At 35.4% G+C, this 8,499-nt stretch overlaps 1 protein-coding gene across 1 annotated transcript in view; it reads left to right on the top strand.

Moving 5' to 3' along the window:
• celf4 (CUGBP, Elav-like family member 4) overlaps window positions 1-2,707 on the top strand; it is a 124,891-nt gene extending 122,184 nt beyond the window's left edge. Inside the window, 1 exon segment of the mRNA XM_042501820.1 lies at window positions 1,724-2,707. The gene's annotated coding sequence lies outside the window, so the exon portion shown is untranslated.
• Window positions 2,708-8,499: the final 5,792 nt, after the last annotated feature.

Genomic DNA, 8,499 nt, shown 5'->3' on the forward strand with positions numbered 1-8,499 from the left:
TTATCCAAGACAGCATAGAACAGTCATACGATAGCATGTCATCTAAAATGGAATTAAAAAAAATACTGGAATAGTTTACAATCCACAACAGCATAAAAAAACAAAGTATAGTATGCAGTCATAATACAGTATGTCATCCAAAATAGCATTAAAAAGTTACAGTACTCATCTAAAATAGCATAAAAATGGTCATAGTATGGTATGTCATTCAAAAGTGTAAAAGTAAGTCATATCATTGTATGTCATCCAAAATAGCATAAAAAGGTCATGGTATGATTTGTCGTCCAAGAAAGCATAAAAAAAGTCATAGTATGATTTATCGTCCAAGAAAGCATAAAAAAGTTTTACAATAGTATGTTATCAAAAATAAGTCATCTTAAAGTGTGCTGCCAAAATAGCATAAAAAATTAATGCTATAGTACTTCATCCAAAATAGCATAGAAAAGTCATTACATAGTATGTTATACAAAATAGTACAAAAAAGTCATAGTATGGTATATTGTTCAAAATTATACAAAATAGTCTACATATAGTTGCACAAAAGGAATTATAGTATACTCTGTCGTCTAAGATATCATATTGAGTAAGTGGTGTAATGACAGAAATTTATTATAATTTGTTAGAATACTTAAATATTTTTGAGTATCTGTACTTCACTTGAGTTATTATATTTCTGTCAACTCCTACTGTTACTCCACTACATTTCCTACAAAAAATATATCATTATTCTTCCCTAGCACATTTCCCCTACACATCTTAATTACTGACTACAAAATAAGGAAGAAGGAAAAGAAGGAAGGATGGAGGATATACGGACAGATGGGGGGGAAGGACTAACTGTATTATGTTCTTTAAATCCTTTGAGTTGTGAAAAATGCCCCTTTAGACCCCTTTTTTCCTCTAATGTAATTTACATTCGTTTTTTAAGTTGGTGGTCTTGTTAAGAAAAGATAAGCCTCAATTCTCAAAATTTTGACTGCTTTCTTTTAAATTAAAAGCGTTAACTTGCACTTTTACTTTCAATACTTATGCATGTTTACGACATAAAATTACCTGCGATACTTCAGTATGCTAAGATCAGATACTTTAAGAAGTAACATAGGTGACAAATCTTAAAGTAATATAGGTGACATTAACTTCTCCCAGTCATTTTTTGGTAGGATATTTGTACTTTTACTTAAGTGCGGCTTTCAGGTAGTTCATCCACCACTGGCACCAGCCCAAACTTTTGACAATGGAAATTAAAAAAATATTGTTCTTCTTTTTAACAAACTTAACTGAATCTGATTATACTCTGGATTCTAGGTTTAGGATTCACCCCCTTGGCACCATGAATAACTGTACCAGATTCTATGTCAATCCATCCATTACTAAAGTTTCACTAAAATATAAAAATATCAACCTCATGGTGGCGCAAAAGGAAAAGTCATGGGATCCCCAAAATCTGTGGGATTCATTTTCTGGGTACCATGAATGTCCATGTCCATACCATCTGATGGCTGTCCATCTAAAGAATGTCCTCCTTACAGGCAAATGATAAACTGTTGAAATATTTCAGTCTGGACTGAATTGGTGGAGAGACCAGCTATCTGAGACGCCACGTAGCTAGCATGGCTAAAAATCTTCCTGGAATTATATGCTTATGCATGGAACAGCCAACTTATTTCTGTTTTCAAATATACTACTCGACTAAAATCATTTCTGTTTTTTCTGTGCTTTTCAGGTTTTGTTGAGCTGAATCATATGTTGACTTCTTGCTACCCGCCACTGAGTGCAAACTCAACATCTGGACCACTGAGGCTGCTTCAGAAACAGAGGAGAGAGAGAGAGAGCGATGACAGAGTCAAGGACACCTCCTTTTGGATGTACTAAAACTTTGGAACTCAGAGAGAATTTGTACCAGCCTGGCTAGCCCCAGGACCTTTTTTCTTCTGCACACATATACACACCTCTTTCCCCACAAAAACCTGCTTGAATGACAGCTACCTTTTCTGGACCACAAAAACTTTTACTTGAACAATGAGAAGAAAAAAAGAAGTAAAAGAAACTCTATCAAACCTACTTACAATGACCAACCCCACTGAACTCAAAGGGAATATGGATGTCAAAAGTCCAACAAGAACAAAACTTTTTAAAAACTGAATAGAAGATTGCCGTAGGAGATCTTTCTGTAAGATGGTTTGACTTTTGGGGCAATTGACTTTTGAAGACCAATTTATAAGACTTGAAACAAGAAGGGACAAGAAATTCTCGGCAAGAGAACTTAAGTAGGGAATGTGATATTTTCAGGACACAAATTGGCTTCGATTTTGGGATGGCCATCTTTAGCTCGGAGTGCCTGTCCGTTTCCAGGGGATACCGTTGCCAAGGAGAGCCATAGCAACGGTCTCCAGGGAGTCTTACCTGTCATTCCTTAGTTGTTTTAGGGACCAAAAGACCAAACATTTTTATTGCTGAGGACTTGTAGCTCTAATATACTCGGACCACTGCATCTCTTTCAGTCAGAGTCAACTGGTTGAAGGGTTGCACTTAAAAAGAAGTGTACATTTCGAATATATACAACACATGTATATATACATATATATTGCTGATATGCTTTTTGAATACAGGCAAAACTATTTCAGATGACCAAATGAGGTCTCTCACTTCGCTAGTTTACAATTACTCAAAATGTTTATTTTTTTCTCTTCTCATTTTGTCTCGGGAGGGATGGCGAGTGCATGGGAGGGGCTGCTCCGTATCACAGCCTTATCTTTTTTAACTTGACATCCTAACCTCATAGATAGAATAACATCAGAAACGTTTGAAATATATGAACTTGTTTATATTTGCAGTACATATATATGTATAACAAGCATTCAAGCAAATGTATTCATATATACAGTATATATGGATAAATAGATATTAATCACAAACAAATATATGTATTTATATGCACATATTTTATATATGTGTGTCTGTATATAGAACGGCGACTGACTATGTTGAGCTGTAATTTTTTTGTAGAATTTAGCTGGAGTTTGAAACATTGCTCTGCTTGGGAAGAATCGCAAATCTGGCAGCTCCCAAAACTGCAGGCATTCCTCTCTCTGATTACCTATATGCTGACACACAATATATTGCTAAAAAGATACATGTGTGAGAAAACACATATGGTGTAAATATTAACTGAAAATGCAAAAAGCCACATCTCAGTAGCAGGCTTTAAGAGAATCAGGCTAAATAATTTTAGAGGAAAAGGACAATAATCTTCGACTCTATTCCAAACATATCTTTTCCAAACATAGCTTACACAAACACACACACATACACACACACACACACACACACACACGCAAACACACAAACTTCTCTTTGAAACTTGAACCAAAATGAATACGTCTCACAACCCTTGCTCTCTTTTGCATTCAATAAAGTGCATGTAGCGTATGGGCTGTCACCATGTCAAGGTGTGCCTTGTCACCTGCAGAATCTGCCATCAAGCACTGTGCTCTCAGAAAACAAAGAAAAAAAACCACACACACACTACTGCAAGCAGCCAGCGCGCTATTATGATGTCAAAAATACAGCCAGATCCATATCATTTGTCAGCCGCATAGAGAGAGCTTTCAGTGCATGTCCAATATAACAAACCATCCAACCACTGTTGGTCCATCAATGTCTTTGGGAAAAAAACAAAAAACATTTAGAACTAACTTGACTCATGCGATTACACTTGAGACAAAAGTGGGCATTAGGCAACCTGTTAGCAGGTGCTAACTATCAAAGTTGTGTGCAGGGCACCTGTGACTACAATCCACTGGTTGGAGTCAAAACTAGGGTAAAGTTGCGGGTTAACATGACATGGCTTGATATGAAAAGTAATTATTGGACCTTACGTTCGGGTTTTAATGGTTATAAAGGTGATGTAATATTTATCAATATGTTATAACTACAGAGCTGGCTTCCAACTTAACAGAATAGAGGAGGTTTCATGTACTTCCCAATTCAGCATTAAATGTGTGGACCTCTGCTGGTACAACTTGACATGAAGCATATCCTTAGAAGATGTTATATTGTCTTATATGACCTCATACAATCAAATATAAAAGCATAATGAAACTGTAAAATAAAGCAATAAGAGTGAAAAGCCATTTACCCATTACAACTGCTGTACCACTGAGGCTAGTTTCATATTGCTTTAGCATACAGTTTCACATAATAGTCTACAAAAACAGTATGAACACCTACTATATACCTGCAAAAGGTCAACAGACTTGGATTTACTGGACCCTGCATTGAACACATATTCAGCTGGTGGAGATTACTTAATGAATATTTATATACATGAATATTTATAAGGCTATATGACACTTTAGAAGACAATGCTTCCTGTTGGGTGCTGTTACTAGTTTTTCCTATAAACCGCTCATTATGCCATTTCCCTAGTGTCTGTTTCTAACCTTTTTAGCAGATTGAATAATTTAACATTTACCTTCCAAATCCAGTGAGGCTAAAAGACGCCTCTACACATCCCTGGACACCTCCGTTTGTATGTGCCACATTACAATGTTACTGTGGTGCACATTGCAGACCAGATGACCATCATGATCACTTTTTGCTCTGGCAGTATCCGCGGTTGGTTAGTACAACACGCCGTGTACATCCACCTGAGCTGCCTTTGAGCCAACAATAACATCTGAAGCTAAATGTCATATGTCTGGTGTCCCTGATCGCCACACTGTGTGCCCTCTTTGACTGCCCCTCGCCGCTCTGAGAAAATTGAAAATGGTGTCGACACAGTCCATGCTTTTCTAATGGTTTGTTTGAGCAATCACTCATGTCTTTCACCGAGCCAATGTTTTCATGTCAAGTGAAATGAGGGAGGGGAAGCAGAACGACCAGGGGAATTAGAATGCCAAGCACCTCTTCTTCATTTGCTCCAACTTTAAGCTGCAAGTTTACATGAGAAAAGTAAAATAAAGTATCGTGGTTCAAAAACAACAAGAAACAGAGCAGAAGTTTGAATATAAATATATATATATAAATATATACATAAACCGATGAATATACTGTAAATTGTTTCTTTTTTGCTCTGTTTTCCTCTGTACATAGGTTTGCATATTTTATAGGACTTTTACTTCTATCTACAAGGACTGGATAAAGTACTTTAAATACTTTAAAAAAAATATATGAATGAAAACATGATAATGCTCAATAAAACCAGGTACAAAAAAATAGTCGCTAGGATACGGTACAAACTGTAGGACCTGACCAAGGCATTTATCCAGAATACAGTCAGGGAGAGCATTGACCTCAGTTAGAGCTTAGACACACATTGACCTATTTTATAAATAAAAATACTTTGATGGGTTCTATTCATTTATCTGTTTGTTTAGATATTTATTTATAAGTCATGTCTGAGATAATATGCATGCTTTCATGGCATTATTTTTCTATGAGTTGGTACGTGACCAAATAGTTTTTATATGACATGCATGGGCCACTGTTTGTGGTCCACAGATGATCATTGATCCTGTCTGCAGGACCATGCCTTCAGCACTTCTTCGATGATGGGAAAAATGCTCCTATTGACCAAGTGATGTCAAAGACAGATTTTTAATCATTTATTTATGCATTTATTTATTTATTTATTTATTTGTGTTTATGTATTTATTTATTTATACCTGCCATTTGATTCAAGATCTGAGCTCTCTTGTTGCCACTGATCTGCCTGTCAAGTGCTACTTTGTATCACTACATCACACATTACCACATAAAGTATTGGCAAACTCTGAATTAAACAAGACTGATTTTACATTTTTCCTGTTGCTGATAAACTATTCACAACAATGCAGTGCAATACTAAAGCCTTATGTATATTTGTAATTATAAATTAATATTGTTCTGTTCCAAAAGAAGATTGTTAAAAAGAGATGCCAACTGAAGGATTCCTCTGTCATTTTGAATACCATTTTATTTCATCCTGAAACCCCAAAACAACATGAAAAAAGGGGTAATTCCTAGTTAAACACTCATCATAAACTAACTGTTCAATCAGATATAATCACAACAGAACATATGCTTTGAGGTCACTTTAAGTTGCTGCTAATATGTAAGGAGCTAATGTCTAACGATTTGCAAATCACTAACTGCCTGCATAAAGCGCCAATTTTGATTTTTGAAACTTAACTCCTCTTGTCCAGTTTTTCCCATCTTGCTTTTTATTGTTTGATGGAGCTCTGATCTTGTTCAACTGATGTTTTTACCAAGAGCAAAATTCAATGAAAACTGCACTATCTCATCAAAAACAACTGAGTTTACTATCATTTTTTCAGTGCTGTTATCATTGGTTTTCTTTCTAAAGCTCAGTAGTGTTGCTAGAATCACATTTTCCTTCATATGATTTTCAAAGTATTCTGGAAATCTATTTCCCAATTTCAGCACACACAGAGGGTGGGGAAATGAATGTTGCATATTAAGCTTTGCCGGGTTCCTGATGAGCTAAGCTTCTGATTGGGCAGTGCGCTTTAGGCTCCCGCCCCTGTCTCTCCAGACTGCACCATTCTCTGGTCCCCTGAACTCTTTTTTTGTAATTTTAAATGAATGATGCGTCTCAGCTTAGCCCAATAATAAAGCACAGTCTAGAATAAAGTGTCCTGTGTCATGTCATAATTACTGATGATTTATTAACACAAGGTTATGGTTTAGTCCATTCACCTTTCATCAACACTTTCTCAAATGCGTGAATAGATTTTTATAATTATTAGTAGGAGCACAGTTTCCGCACATATTTACAAATACATTGTCAAAATATTTCCTTAATATTTTACCCCATTTCCATGACTAGTAGTTTAAAATGAGTAGGCTTATACAGCGATAAAGCTTTACACTTCTATACATGCAATTCCAAGGCATTTGCAGATAGGCAAACTAGCGCTTGTTAACTTAACTTGCTTGTTAGACATTTCTGCTACCAATTAGCTGAAGATGCCCACTTTTAATACACTAGACCAACTTTGAATAGAGCAGACCGGCACATACAGTCACTTCAGGAATAGAAAACCGAAGTTCCCATAGATGTTAATGCAGTTTGATGCTATTTACATAGTAATTTGTACAAGTTTATATGCTTTTGTGACCTTGACATGAACCTGAGTATACAAGATACCTTAATAACTCCCTTGTCCCTCCCTTGTCCAAATAGATCAGTAAGTTAACACAGTGGGTGGATATTTCATGAAAAGATTTTGGGATCACGAAACCTAGTGATTAAATCAAAAATTTGATTGTATCACCAGTTATCATTAGGGTTATTGTTGTCTGTAAATAAACAATCTGTTAACAGACAACTGTTTGATCTTAGCTGAGATCAGTGGTTGAGATCATGACTGTTGGAGACAACAGTCATGCCTGCAAAACATTGTGACGGTACTGCAGCAGCCTACTCAAGTTAACGTCAGCCATCTATCAGTAGTAACTTTCCCCATCATCGTTTAGCTATTTACCACAGTAAGAGTGAATAGTCATATATCTTGTGCCTAAATTCCTAGTGTTAATGCCTCGGTCAACCCACAGAGAGCTTTCCTGCATTTTCCTATCTCTCTCCGACAGCTTGTTTCTTTACCCCAAAAAGGGTCATCATAAAAAATGTCATAGTACAGTATGGCCTCAAAATGTCATAGTATAGTATGTCTGCAAAAAAACAACATAAAGAATGTCACAGTATAGTATTTAAAAAGTAATACATAAAAAATGTCATAGTACAGTATGGGACATCTAAAATGTCATAGTATAAAATGTAAAAAGTCAAAAAAAACTGCCATAGCATAGTAAGTGATAAAAACGTCATTCACTATAGTCACCATACAAAATATCATGTTAAAGTATGTAAATAATTAGTCATGAAGTATGTATAGTATGTCATCAAGACATAAACAAATGTCATAGTATAGTGTTTTATCAAAACCTTATAAAAATGTCATAGGATAACAGGTCATAAAAAACCTCATGTCATAGTATAGTATGTCAAAAATGTCATTAAAAAAAATGTCATATTACAGTATGTTAGCAAAGCATGAAAATTGTCATAGGAAAGTATTTCATGGTATATTATGTCAATAAAACTTTATGAAATATGTCATAGAGCATGCAATTAAAACATCTTATCATAAAAAATTACATTGTTTAGTATGTCCTCAAAACGATATTAAAAACGTCATAGTATAGTATGTTTTGTTAAAACATCATAAGTATTTATAGTAATAGTTATAGTAATAGTATAGTAATAGTTATAGTAAATACTGTCACATAGTTGTATGCCTCCAATCACTAGTCAAGTTGCGCTTACAGTTTACATCCATGTCTATGAACACATGGATGCTTCACACACATCTCCCTCCCAGCAGCAAGATATGCACCTAAGATTAGTGTCACCAATTCAGTATCTGACCAAATATCTCCCTTTCTGATCCTAAGTTATCTTGTTGAGTAATGGTCAGAAAAGTGTTGTTACAGAAG

Source organism: Plectropomus leopardus, chromosome 2 (assembly GCF_008729295.1).
Source record: "Plectropomus leopardus isolate mb chromosome 2, YSFRI_Pleo_2.0, whole genome shotgun sequence".
Classification (NCBI taxonomy): Eukaryota; Metazoa; Chordata; class Actinopteri; order Perciformes; family Serranidae; genus Plectropomus; species Plectropomus leopardus.